This window comes from Scomber scombrus, chromosome 18 (genome assembly GCF_963691925.1).
Source record: "Scomber scombrus chromosome 18, fScoSco1.1, whole genome shotgun sequence".
NCBI lineage: Eukaryota > Metazoa > Chordata > Actinopteri > Scombriformes > Scombridae > Scomber > Scomber scombrus.
The window spans coordinates 2,402,754-2,415,675 of record NC_084987.1 but is presented as its reverse complement, the minus strand read 5'-3'; the positions used below and the strand labels follow the sequence as shown (position 1 = coordinate 2,415,675).

General features: G+C 38.7%; 1 pseudogene; it reads left to right on the top strand.

The window, feature by feature from the left end:
* The first annotated feature begins 548 nt into the window (after nt 1–548).
* Nucleotides 549–12,922, top strand: part of LOC133999233 (uncharacterized) — a 31,995-nt pseudogene continuing 19,621 nt past the window's right edge.

The following is a 12,922-nucleotide window of genomic DNA, read 5'->3' as shown; positions in this document are numbered from 1 at the left end:
GCGTTTATATTGTTGTTCAGTGTAATAGTATTATAAATAAACTGGAAAAATTACATGAGAACACTTGCAAAGTGTATAAACACATTAGAGACGTTAGATGAGTTTTAGTGTCATTTCAGAGATTAGTGTCAACGTAACCCTGACTCCTGTACACATTCATGAATGCTGCCAGGTGAGCTTTATGTTCAGGCATGTCGGTGTTGTTCCTGTCTTCATAAGGCTTGTGTCACCTCAATGCTCGTTCCTGCAATTCCTCGACATTTACTCTGACAAAAAACAAAAAACATGTAAAGAATGTTCTGGGCAGGTGGACCCACCTGCCCAGAACATTGTGCACGTGTAAATGTGTTAGTTGGATTTTTTTTTGTTCCAGCGCAGGGTTGAAGCAATGTTGATTGTTTACTATGCAGGAGGTGGAACAGGTGCTGTAAGGTGTTGGGCGTGTTATCAGGCAGGTAGAGAGAGGTGTGACTGTGTGTGAGGGAGGAAGGCAGAGAAAGAGTATTTATGCCGGAGCAGATCTGATGAGATGAACATACTGCACAGTGATGGCTCTCTACAAAGTGATCTGTGTGGCAGCTCTGCTGACTCTACTGGCAGCAGGTAAGGGTCCTCTTCACCTGCACACACCTGAACCAATGACATCTATACTGAACACTGGGATGAAGTAAAACCCTGTAATTAAGTAGACAAAGCTGTAACACAACAGGAGTTTTTTTTATATAATATGTACTCAAGAAAAGTACACAGCAGACTCTGTCAGTGTTGAAATATCAATACATTAACATGAGTACAAGTTAACATGTTAAATGGAAGAATTACAGAGATCTCTTATGTAAGTAAAAGTAGAAATACCACAATGTAATCTTACTAAAATAAAAGTAGTTAAAGTACAATATTTACATCTAAATAGTGGAGAAGAACTACAATGTTCCATAAAAAAAATATTACCACAGTACCACAAAATTGTACTTAAGTACAGAATTTGAGTAAATATACTTTATATACTTTATATATACATTAAATAATGTTTGGCATTAGTTAAGGACAAACTAATGTAAATGTGAATATGCAAAGTAAACAGGAACTATGGTCAGATAAATGTCGTGGAGTACGATTATAAATACAACATATCTGCCTGAAAAGTCTTGCCAAATATTCTGAGGGCCAAAAAATACAATTATAACACTATGATAGCAGATAATGATGTGAGGGAAGCAGCAGCTCGGGGCTTCGGGATATTACAGTGAATAACTGTCAATTATCTTGTCACTGACTGTAAAGAGTCACTATGAATCATAACATGTTTTACTGTATTCATGTCTTGAGGTTCTGGAGAATCTAGACATTTGTTTACACAATGACTTATTATTAAGACCACCACTTTTTATTTACATTTGATTTTGTTGACTAGACTTCATTATTGAGTAATCTACTGATTCATTGATTGCTTTGTGCCAGTTTTTAAATAACTTATTTTGTCCGACCAACAGTCTAAAAACCAAAGATTTGATATTTAATATAATAAATGAAGAGAGAGAGACAGAAGAAAGAGATTGAAATACTTTAAAATGACTAAAACGATTATTCAGTCATCAAATTAGTACCAGATTATTTAGTTTGTCAGTTAGTTTGGTGTCAACGTCTAACTTTTTGTAGATACGGTAAATGTTACTAATCCACAGAAAAAAGAGTCAGATGAAACCAATGTGAGAAGTTTAAAGACTAATTTGGTGGGGCTGTTGAAAACTCACAGACATCTGAAATGTGAGCCGACTACACACTGCTTTTTGTAAGACGTCAAAAGACAAAAAGGTTGGAAAACACTGGTTTCATCAGACATCAGTATCTGTCAGCAATCATCCAATCAGAGGAGAAGCATCTTGAGTCTGGTGACATTCTCCTTGTATATAATGATATATGACGTTGGTTACAAAATAAATAAAAGGTATATACCTGAAGACAAATATGTTCCGTGTTTTTTCCTACACGCTCTGGACAATGAAGGATTACTGATGAAGTAAAACAGGTTTGACAGGACACTGGAAAGCACAGCTGAGTCCTTTAAAATAACAACAGTGTCTGAGAGGTGGCTGCTAAAAGAGTCAATCAAGAACACCATACCTGCTGTCTGTTGGGGCTGTGTATGTTGTCATTATGTACTTACACTGTAGGATCGATGTGTTTCCTTTTTGAAAGACAGTAATTACACTTATTGTGCATATTTTACGGTCAAAAATGTGCTGACTCTGCAGGTTCTGTCACTCTGTTCTGAATTTCCGCATATTTAGTGTTTAACTGCACATTTACTTAAATGAAAAAAACATTTTAATTCCAATTTTAAACCTAAAACCACCTGCAGCCTATATGTTCATTAATATATCTCATCTGGCACTTTTCCCTCTCTGATTATTTTTTTTCGCCCAGTGAACCTGAACAAAAGCTTAGGCAAAGACCAAACTTTATTCCAGATGCTTTTCCAGCAACAAATAGCAGCAGGAAATGTATAAAAGTCAGACGGGGAGTTCCGGTCCTCTGAAATGAGGCCAACGTGGAAGTAACTTAAAACTGCATTCTATCAAAAGGCCACCAGGGGGCGACCGTTTTGGTGTCAAAAGGACTTCCGTCTCTATACAAGTCAATGGAGAATTCACCAACTTCTCACATGATTTCTAACCTCAGTAAACGTTTTCAAAATGTGTTTATGGTCTCAATCGCTAGTTTAAAGCCTTCTTCAATGCAGTATGATGTTCATTTGGGACAATTTGGCCTCCCTGATTTTATATGTGACGATAAAGCAGGGTATGCATTAGGGCGTGGCTACGTCGTGATTGACAGGTTGATTGGTTCACAGGTTCAGGAGGGCACCTGTTGTTCCCCCTGACGCCCATATAAGTAGAATCTGTAGGGGGTTTTACTTTATTAATGGTAAGTCTCAAAGCATAAGCTAATTTATACTATGATGGCCAGTTTACTTAAAGTGCACAGCATGATCATAATGATTTCTGAAGCAATGAAGCAATGAAAACAATTTTTTTCTCTCTCTCTCTCTGTGCTCAGAGAAGAGAAAATTTGTGTCATTCATATTTTAAAAATCTGTGTTTAAGTCAGTTCAGTGGTCAATATGGTGATCGTCACAAAGGTCAAACTATGGACATATTACGTATCAATATATCATAATGTGTTAGTGAACATAAATGCTGAATTGTTGTTTCATGAGCTGTTTGTTTTCTGTTTTTCAGAGTCTCACTCACAACTTAATGGTAAGTCAAAGTTTCCACTTGTTCAATTCTCTTCCCCCTTTCAGCTGTTACATTTTAAACATGTTGTTGGATAGAAATGTTAGTTTAGTAATGATAGTTTCATTGTTGTTGATATTTGCTTTCAATGCCAGAACACCAGTCGTAAAGAGCAGGTACACAATGTTTCAGGTGTGACTTAAAACAGCAGTCAGGAGTCTATATGATCAGTGTTTTTTATCTTCTGTCTCTCTGTAGTGTGCGGTCGGCCTCCTCGCAACAACAGGATTGTTGGAGGACAGGCGGCCCCTGCAGGCAGCTGGCCCTGGCAGGTCAGTCTGCAAAGCTCTGGAAGTCACTTCTGTGGAGGATCCCTCATTAACAAAGAATGGGTGCTGACGGCTGCTCATTGCTTTTCTAGGTAAAAGTTAGAGCTATATGAAAAAACAACATGACATGGTCGAGACACCTACAAGGGTTCACAGGATGAATCTGAGGGGTCTTGACATGATTAACAGGACAGTTTTACTCCTTTAGGCTATCAGTAATTCAAATAAAACAATAAAAGAAGGTTTAGAAGAAGAATCTTTGGTTACATTAATTGTTGCAGGCAGACATGTCTCATGTTGAATAATCACCAGTCAAAAATTGCTCAAAGTGATAGTGTTTTTGTTCTAACTGTGGATTTAAAACAGTTTAATATAGTTTACATTTGCAGGGGGGAAAAAAAAATTTCAACTTGTGTTCAGGCAACTGATGCAAAAAACATGCACCACATGTACAAATGATTCATTTGAGGGACCCGTTTATGTAATTTGAAGGTAGGACTCGATAAATTAAGATTTATTGTAATTTGAGGATATATATTTCTAACTTATGGGCATTATATCACCTTGTTGTCTCCACTGCAGCCCTGATTCTCATGTCTTTGCACTGTTTGGTTTCTCTTCTGATCTTCAGCGCGAGCACAAGCGGTTTGGTTGTTTTCCTCGGACTCGAGAGTCTAGAAGGGACCAACTCCAATTCTGTGTCTCGAACAGTCTCCCAGATCATCAATCATCCCGACTACGACAAAGTCCCAAATAACAACGACATCTCCCTCTTGAAGCTCTCCTCACCGGTTACTTTCAATGACTACATTCTGCCAGTGTGCCTGGCAGCCCCAGGCAGCACCTTCTTCAGTGGCGTGACCTCTTGGGTCACCGGCTGGGGCCGCATTGGATCTGGAGGTAGGTTATACAGCAACTGTGTCCCATTTACTTTCAGAGATAGCGTGACCGAAGGCTTCAAATTTACACATCGCACTTGTGTTTGTTGGATACTGGACCAAGATTGGGTTTATTTAGCTTTATAGTGTGTTTCAGCTCATTGTTTACCTGTTCAGCTGCAACTTTACTGTTTTGGTTCTCATAGTGTCCTTTTCTGAGAAAAAGCTGTTTTTAAAAAAAAGGCCTCTGTACACTATCTGCTCAGCACCAAACAGCAAACAGACACAGGTATCTGTAGACTAGCTGGTGAACATAATGGAGCATTTAGATATTTCCCCCAGGAGTTGGTAGAGAGTAACAACAGAGCTAAAAGAGAGTGAATATTGGACTTTATATTCAGCAGGTGGACAGAAAATGGTCTACTGTTTGATAACAAGTGATACTAATTTAAAAGATGAATCTACAGACTGTTCTGCTGTGAACAAGTCGATAAAAAAGCAGCTTTAAGCAGAATAGAACCCTGAAGAACCCCAGAAGTAATAATTGATATTATCAATGAATGATAATGTTGTAACTGCTGGATGTGGGAATAAGTAACTGTTTGCTAACATGTTCAACTTATCAACTCAAAAGGTGATATGTCAGTGTTGTGTTCACTACCTGTCAAAGTGTATTTCACCATATATGCTGTTTATTATACTGATTTTGTTTGTCTTTAGTACCGCTTCCTTCCCCACAAAACCTAATGGAAGTGGACGTGCCCGTTGTTGGGAACAGGCAGTGTAACTGCGACTATGGAGTGGGCTCAATCACAGAGAACATGATCTGCGCTGGGTTACGTGCTGGAGGGAAGGACTCCTGTCAGGTGATCATTTTACCAACTGTGCTTCCCTCAAGTTAACTCCCCCTTCAAATATTCTCTCTCCTGACCCTCTTCTGAATGTTTCTTTCCTCAAAGGGGGACTCAGGCGGTCCGATGGTGTCAAAGACAGGAAGTGTCTGGGTCCAGGCTGGAGTTGTGAGCTTTGGAAGAGGTTGTGCACTGCCTAAATTCCCAGGAGTCTACGCCAGAGTGTCCCAGTATCAGTCCTGGATCAACAGCCAAATCACCAGCGACCAGCCAGGCTTCGTCAGCTTCACGTCCACAGGGAGTAACAGTGACCTCAGTGCGAGTTGTTCCGGCCTGCCACCACCTCCAACCACACTCCTTCCAACCACCACAGTCAAGCGTGAGTAACTGTCTTGTTTTCTTTTTCTACACTGTGTGATAGTTTCAGATCTATTCTGTTCTATTCTATATCAGTTTCTTCCGCCTCTTCATTGCTGAGGGAATATTCAAACCAATGGCTCCATGATTTTTTATGGCGGCATAATTCTAACTCTTCTGTTGTCTTCCGGTTGACCATGCAACTTTTGTCCTCCCAGGTCAAAATCAACTTAGTTTTGGTTTGACTGTTCATCAAGGTAAATTAAAAAGGGTATACATCACCAATTCTGTGTCGGACTATTTTAGCCAACTTTATTCCAAGATATTAACACATGTTCTACACATTTTTTTGGGAAATTAAGGTAAATATGCCTCATTTAAATGAAAGTATACCTCATTTTTGAGTTAACACTTACTGACCTCCTGGATCAAAGGTGACCCAATGTCAACAGGAGGGCTAACAGAGCGGAAATATTCCAGGTGTTTGTGCATCATTTTGAACACATATTCCAAAAAGTCAGCCTTTCATTGTGTGCCTTTTGCTTTTCTCTCCAGCTGTGGTCTGCGGTACTGCCCCATTGAATTCACGTATTTTGGGGGCTAGCTCGGTGGCGACTGCTGGCGTGTGGCCATGGATGGCGAGCCTTCAGAAGAATGGAAGTCATATGTGCGGCGGGACTCTGGTGTCTGTGGACTCAGTGCTGAGCAATGCCAACTGCTTCTCAAGGTGAGCCTGATATATCTTAATCCTTTGTGACTTGGACCTTTATTGTTATCCAGAAACTATTAAAACTCATCCAGTCACACTGCTGCACTCCGTGGCGTGTTCCTTCATTAGAACACACACTGTAGTTTATTTCGACTCAATCCTACGCGCAACTTCCTGCTGCCAGAAAAACTCACTACAGAACTAAATGTGGCCTCATCTGCTGCTGAAAATAGTCCCCAAAAAATGCACTATTTCCTCCTGTTTGTTAAAACTACAGTGACCAGCGGTTTTAGGAAATTATTTAGCTTTATTTTTTAAAAACATGAAGCCATATATGTGTGGGCTGTTTTTAAAGGTCTTTAGTAGGAACCAATGGGATCAGGTTAGACAGAGCTACAGAGAGAGTTGGGAAGTCTAACACATTGTTGGTTTTCAAGTTATTCTCGGTCCTAATTTAGTGGTTTTTACCTCCCACAGTTCACCAGTGGTGTCTGAATGGACTGTGGTCTTGGGTCGTTTGAAACAGAATGGATCCAACCCCTTTGAGTTGACACTGAACGTGACAAATATCACCCTAAGCAACCTAACTGGGTCTAATGTAGCAGTGCTGCATCTGTCAACCCAGCCCACCCTGTCCAGCTACATCCAGCCCATCTGCCTGGACAACGGAAAGACCTTCACTGTGGGCTCCACATGCTGGGCTGCTGGCTGGAGCTCTGGACGAGGAGGGGGTTAGTCCTTCACATACAGACTGATAGAATAACGTTAGCTCTCTTTATCCTGTCAAACACTTAGGACATTGCATGCTGGTAAATCTGGATGTTTCCCCTCATCATTTTCCCATTTTTCCCAACTCTAGAGGAAGAAGTTCTGCAGGAGTTTCAGACCTCGGTGGCAGATTGTGGGAACGCGTCAACCAGTGACAGCATTTGTACAGGACCCTTTACACTGGAGCAGGTGAATAATGAGAGATTCATGTATAACATTTGTTTATTCAGTATTTCAGTATTTTATCATTTGTGGGACTTTAAACATCCACATCCAAGTTTGAACCACGCAAGTTCAAATTTGGACACAATGGATAATATAACACACTTTTAAAATACAACACATTGTTAAAGATGAAACCAGTGGTTTCCAACCTTTTTGTCTTTTGACGTCTTACAAAAAGCAAAATAACTCAAACAGCATTTTCCTCACAGAATATAAAACTGTTGCTAAGTCTCTTTGTATTATTATTATTATTTTCATCCATGAAGATTTTGTATCTGTAAAACTTTGCAAGAGGCTAAAAAAGCATCGTAAAACTTCTGAGCCTAAAATGGATCAAATCAACCCAATGTAAAGTCTGTCCAAAAGTAAACAAAAGCATGAATTAACTTTCCATCATGATATTGACTTTGAAAGATTTGAAACAAGGAAAAAAAGAGGCACATTTTTTTGTAGTCTAATGAAATACTGTGACTGAATATCCACTCTAATTACTTTTATTACATGTTGGACTTGAACTTTTCTGTCTTTTCTTTTTGTCCAGGGTGACAATGGGGGTCCAATGATGTGTAAGATGGACGGCTCGTGGTTCCAGGCAGCCGTGTTGTCAGTCAACACCAACACCACCAACACCACCATCAGCAGCACCAACAGCACTTCCAGAACCTCCGCCACTGAAACTCGGGCAGATTCGGTGATGGTCTTCACCAAACTGAGCAACTATCAGACCTTCCTGGCTCGGACTGTAGGACCGTTCTTATCTCCAGCCTCCAACAACAACAACGCAACTAACAACAACACGACCACCGCTCAGACACCCAGCCAGACCACCAGCGGGGGGCCACCTGCTCACCCCTTCTTCTTCTTCTTCCACCTCCTTGTCTTCTCCGTTTTCCTCCACCTAACCGTCTAGGAACCTGCCTTTACCTGTACATAGGTTTACATGATGTGTCGGGCACAAATGAATGTAAACAACCATGTGAGACAATATAGGCTTAAAGCTGCATTAACTAATCTATGGCTTGATTTTGTCTTAATTGGCGACCACCAGGAATAGAGTAGTAAAGTGTGCAGGTTTACATCAGAGTGATATTTTACATATTTTACAATTCCCCTTAAAAAACATTCTTTCTTCTTGTTCCTACAGTTTGATGTTTGAGCTTCACTGTGCACAATGATGTACATAGATAGATAGATAGATAGATAGATAGATAGATAGATAGATAGATAGATAGATAGATAGATAGACAGACAGACAGACAGACAGACAGACAGACAGACAGACAGACAGACAGACAGAGAACTCTTTAGAAGACTCAAGCTCACTTCACTACTTTACTCCGAAAATATAACAAGACTCATGCTGTTGAAAAGTTGGACTCATTTCTATCATTCAGTCTTTTTTCTCTTTTTCTGAACAGTCTAAAATGAAGGGAATGATATGGGTGTAAAATGAAGAATTATTTAAGTTGCACTATACACATTTTTCTGTATGTATCCCAACACTTTTTTAAAGCTATATGGTTTTTTATTGTTTTTAATGAGATACATAATATGAAAATATGTGAAATTTTATGTGATTTCCACTTCCTGTAGATTTATTTCATCAATTTATTTTTAGACACGAATGATTGATAAAATGTGTTTTCCTGCTTTCTTTGATGAATGGACTGAAAAATCTTAAAGAAGCACACTTTAGATGTGTGAGGATGACGGAGACAGTGATTGTCCTGTCCATCATCTACCTCATTATTATCAGAAAGCTATGGTACAGTAACGGAGATGATTTGAACTTTCTGAAGTGACACAACACTTAAACAGTATTTGCTATGTAAATACTTTAAGCTGCTCTTTAAATTGATGATTATTCGTCTTGAAAGATAAATGTCAATTTCAAGTCTTGCATTGTCACATATAACTGTCCTATAAATGTGAAGATTAATAACAGTTTCCCCGTTTGTCACGTTGTCATAACAACCGGCTTTTAACTGAATTAAAATGCTTTACTTACTTACTTATTATATTCTTGAATGTGTTTTTAATAATAATGTCTGATCATTGATAATGATCCTTCAGAACACACACACACACACACACACACACACACACACACACACACACACACACACACACACACACAACTAAACACAAATATGAAATAAAACACAAAGCACTGCTGGGTTAAAGATTAAACAACTATTATTGTCCAATAAGGAGACAGCATACACACAGAGTGACATCAGCTCATCTCACTGAGCAAAGAACAAACTTAATCTATTATAGTTTCAGTAAAGAGACGAGCTGATGTTTTACTGTCATTATATTTACCACCACCGGCCACCGGAGGGCGCTCAGTCACAACTAATAAAAGGAGCCTTGCAGAGATAAACATAAAATATTAACCTGTTTCACAAGAAAATGAGAATAAAACAACAAAATATCTTGCTTGCAAAATAAAATAAATACTAAATAAATGTAGGAGATGTGCCACATGGGGCACTATTTTGTTAGGTTTTGGTTACAGGTTTAGCTATCACCAAAAATTAATTATTATCAAAGGTATTAATTATTAAAATCAATACAATTAATAATAAGGATCGATAATAGCCGGGCACCACCCTGGATAACAGGGAAATTATGTAAAAGATAAATGTAAATGTATTGAGTTATCAATTTGTAACTATGGTTAATAATAAACTTAATAACTATAACCAAATGACCATATCAGAAACTAGTTAACAATGGATGATCTGTGAGTTCTTGGCAGAACAGAGGTTGGCAAAACTCATTCATGTGCAACATTAAACAGACAGCATGTACATCCAAAAGCATTTATTTGCAACAATGACAAAGCAAAACACACCATCTGAAGTCTTAGCTAAAATTAACCAAAGAATAAAACACACAAGGAATCTAACTGGGCGGGCCTACAGACCCAACACAAATACATTTTGATGAACTTCATTAATTATTATTTCCCCTGTGTTTCTGATAAAGACATTAATGTAGTATTTTCACTGTTGTCTACAGTAGCTCTTGTTGTTTGTTCTGAATGTACACAGACACATACACGAAGACCAACTGAAGACCAAGGTGTTCGACATCTTAGTTTTGTGTGTTAGTATGCTACATCAGCAATAAAATCAAAGCAGTTCAGGCTGACATGAAGTGTTGGATGAAGGATCATTCTGCTGATTGTCTACACCTTTCTTCTTGTTAACAACATCTCATGTTTGGATCTAAACCAACCATGAGCTGGTCTACTAGCAAGTATTGTGTGTGTGTAGTGGAACTGAAAGTAATGGAGGGTGATACCATCTGCTGGCAATAACGGAACATTTTTTAACATAAGAGATAAAGAGAACAACCTCAATTAAAAAGAAAAGTAGTCTGGTTTAACTGGTTTAACTGGTGTTGATCACAAACTTCAACCTTCATAGTTTGAGTCCAACCAGGAACCTTTGTTGCAAGTGATTTCCCATCACTCGTCACATATTTTTTTGTCCTGTTTCCTGTTTCCTGTTGGAATCTATGACGACTATCAAAAGCCTAAAAAAAGCCTAAAATACTATTGTAAATTAAAAAACCAAAACACAGGAGGAAACTTTAATACACAATTCAAAATGGTCTGAACTGCCAGCTGTACCACAAGGATTGATAGAAGACTGGAGAGAAGGACTGTTTTATACTGCAGTGTTGATTATCAGATGTGCAGAAGGGAGCAGATGAGTAGAACGAAAAGTCATCATGAGAGAGTGAAGGAGGCACCGTGCCCACAACACGTACACACACACACACACACACACACACACACACACACACACACACACACACACACACACACACACACACACACACAGGGAAGGGCAAGGGCAAGGGAAACAGGACAAGTAAGAAACAAAAGAAAACTGTGACACGGCCATGGCTGTGACAAAGACACATAATTAGATCATTAGTTAAATAGAGACCACTTGTGTAAATTGTAATATTGTTGGTTAATCATCCATCACCTTTGAAGACAAAGAGACATTGAAAATGTGGGTGTGAAGGTTGAAGTGGTGGACCCAGGGTTGACAGACTACCATGTGTGAGCCGTAGGTGCAGTTTGACCAGTTCATTCCTGAGACGGCAGCAGGTCAGCTGTCAATCACTCCTCAGGATGGATGGAGTCTTTGCTGCTTGGTCACCTCCAACAATTTCCTCCATACCTTTCTGATGAAACAATTTCCTCCATACCTTTCTGATGAATTCTAAAAAAGGATTAATCTTCAATTATCAGGTTAAAAATCTGCTGACGTTTTTTTTCCATCACAGCATGAATGACGGCAGCGAGTTGAGTAACCAATTAACAGAAAATGACTAAACCTACAGGAAGATCCTCTGCACCCAACCAATAATTCATTCATTAATATTAAAATTACAACAAAAGTTTAAAATATAATTAATACAATGTTAAAAAAAGAGCAAATATTGATAATAATAAAAAAAAAGAACATATAGGAAAAGTTTTTAATTGTCCTTTCAAAGTTTTCGTCTTTTATTTATGACATGTTTTATTGAATACAATAATACATTACTACAAGACAGTTCAGTCATACTAAACATTCATCACACACACTTTAATTAAACTATCAAATGTTATTACAAATATTAGTACAACTTGAAAAACTGAATACTTTATTTGTGCCGCACATTTAATGCATGAGGTGCAGCTTTACATAACCCTGACTCCTGTACACATTCATTAATGCTGCCAGGTGAGATTTATGTTCAGGCATGTTGTTGTTGTTCCTGTCTTCATAAGGCCTGCAGTGAAGTAAGAAAAATACAATATTTCCCTCTGAAATGAAGTTCAGTAGGAGTATAAAGTACCATAAGATGGGAATACTACATCTGCTGTTATGGACCAAAACTGTGGATCCACCTGCCCAGAACATTGTGCACATGTGTGATAGTTGGATTTTTTTTTGTTCCAGCGCAGGGTTGAAGCAATGTTAATTGTTTACTATGCAGGAGGTGGAACAGGTGCTGTAAGGTGTTGGGCGTGTTATCAGGCAGGTAGAGAGAGGTGTGTTTGTGTGTGAGGGAGGAAGGCAGAGGAAGAGTATTTATGCCGGAGCAGATCTGATGAGATGAACATACTGCACAGTGATGGCTCTCTACAAAGTGATCTGTGTGGCAGCTCTGCTGACTCTACTGGCAGCAGGTAAGGGTCCTCTTCACCTGCACACACCTGAACCAATGACATCTATACTGAACACTGGGGAGGAAGTAAAACCCTGTAATTAAGTAGACAAAGCTGTAACACAACAGGAGTTTAAAAAAACAAAACAATAATATGTACTCAAGAAAAGTACATGTTAAATGGAAGAATTACAGAGATCTCTTATGTAAGTAAAAGTATAAATACCATAATGTAATCTTACTAAAATAAAAGTATTGGTTGTAAAATGTACTTTAAGTGCCAAAAAATGAAATCATAACACACTATTGATAGCAGATAATGATGTGAGGGAAGCAGCAGCTCGGGGCTTCAGGATATTACAGTGAATAACTGTCAATCATCTTG